Raw genomic sequence first — 2,320 nt, forward strand, 5'->3', positions numbered from 1 at the left:
GCCAAGATGGTCTCGATCTCCTGACCTCGTGATCCGCCCGTCTCGGCCTCCCAAAGTGCTGGGATTACAGGCTTGAGCCACCGCGCCCGGCCCATTAGTTTTCAATAATTATAAGCAACAGACAGCAGTAATAACAGATTCCGTGTCATAGTTTCCATTCCACATCATAACTGTTAGCCTATTTAGACCTATCAGCAACCTTAAACTTTAATTTTCCAAGGAAAAATAGTTACCAGCCTGTCTCCAGGGAGAGAGATGACTGTACCCCAAGGTATTATCTAGGACCACTAAAATAATTTCTAAGCTACTTAATTCAGCCAATGCATCAATGGTTATTTCATTCCAAAAGATGTGCTTTAATTTTTCAGATTTGTGAAAGGTCACTTTTGTCCTCAATGAGCTGTCTATTGCTGAACTTTAAAATGAAGCAGTTTTGATTTATTGATAAAAAAAATAGGTCAGGCAGTTCTGGGAAGAGCTTGTCAAAAATAGGCGACTCAGAAAAGCCAAAAGTCCACCTACCCCAGGCTGTACCTTTCTTCCTGATCTGCAGCAGTAGCAATATTAGCAGTTAGAGAGAGTAAGATTTTTACTTGATAATGCTAACGCTAAAGCATAAATTTTCTTTATTGTCTTTTTTTCTCTTTTTAAGATGGTCTCACTTTGTTACCCAGGCTGGAGTGCAGTGTCATGATCGTGGCTCTCTGCAGCCTCAACATCTCAGGCTCAAGGAATCCTCCTACCTCAGCCTCCCAAGTAGCTGGGAGTACAGGTGTGCACCCACATGCCCAGCTCATTTTTTATTTTATATTATTTATTTATTTTGAGACGAAGTCTTGCTCTGTCATCCAGGCTGGAGTGCAATGGTGAGATCTTGGCTCACTGTAACCTCCACCTCCCGGGTTCAAGCAATTCTCCTGCCTCAGCCTCCTGAGAAGCTGGGACTACAGGCGCCCGCCACCACACCCGACTAATTTTTGTATTTTTAGTAGATTCGGGGTTTCACCATATTGGTCAGGCTGGTCTTGAACTCCTAACCTTGTGATCTGCCCACCTTGTCCTCCCAAAGAGCTAGGATTACAGGCATGAGCCATCGCACCCGGCCCATTTTTTATTTTTTGTAGAGACAGATTCTCATGACATTGTCCAGGCTGGTCTTGAACTCCTGGATTCAAGTGATCCTCCCACTTTAGAAACCTTCCAAAGTGCTGGGATTATATGCCCAGCCAGAATATATTTCTAAAAAGAAACAAATAGAATTTTTAAATATCTAATAGGAAGGAGAGAATAGCCGTGACATAATGATCGGTCAGGCACGCTACTTGTAGAGTTAGAGAAAGTAATGGGGCTGAGATCCAAAGTGCTGGGTGAGTCCTGCCTTCATTACTTATCATCAGGATGATCTTAAACCCTTCTAAACTGATAAAATGTGGGTTGATAGTAGTCAGCATAGTTGTTCCATCTACTTCTCAGGTTATACTCAATTGAATAAATTAAGGGAGATGAGAGCATTTTAGAAGTTCTAAAGCATTGAGCCAGCATTATTATACTAAGGAAATATGTACAATATTAATTTGGTAACTGATCTCAATTGTCTCATTAAATGACCCTTCCAAAAGAGGACAAAATCATATCTCATGTTATCTTTATTCTATTCCAACCAAGGAACAGCTAAACTGGCTGTACAATAAAAGCAGCACAAAAATAACGTTGAAAGATGGAGAGATTACCCAGATAAGGGAAAGAGAAGTAGATGAGATTATGGAATACATTTCTCTCACAAGGGAACTATATTTAGTTCTTTCCTTACTCCTGTCAAATATTGTTCTTCTTAATTCCCTCTGAGGCTTGAAAGCGTTCATTAAGATGACAGCTTGAGGTTTGGAGGGGCAGAGGTGAAGAGGAACCAAAAAATAAATAAATGCGTTTTCATGCTTACTTTTGTCCTCTCTTCTACTTCCAGAGTTCCAGGCTGTTTCCATGGAAATTCTAACTGTTTTGCTTAAGCACTTGGACAGAAGAGGTTTCATTTTGAGTATTTGTTCTGAGTTGAATTTTAGAAGTTCAATCATGATTTTAGCTAAATCATTTACATTTCAAGCTTTGAAGTCCCAATTGTAAATCAAACTAAGAAATGAGACAATGCCTACATAAGTCCTTTAGAATTTGTAGGTGGGCGCGGTGGCTCAAGCCTGTAATCCCAGCAGTTTGGGGGGCCAAGACGGGCGGATCACGAAGTCAGGAGATCGAGACCATCCTGGCTAACACGGTGAAACCCCGTCTCTACTAAAAAATACAAAAAACTAGCTGGGCGAGGTGG

This window comes from Colobus angolensis, unplaced genomic scaffold (assembly GCF_000951035.1).
Source record: "Colobus angolensis palliatus isolate OR3802 unplaced genomic scaffold, Cang.pa_1.0 Scaffold6, whole genome shotgun sequence".
Lineage (NCBI taxonomy): Eukaryota > Metazoa > Chordata > Mammalia > Primates > Cercopithecidae > Colobus > Colobus angolensis.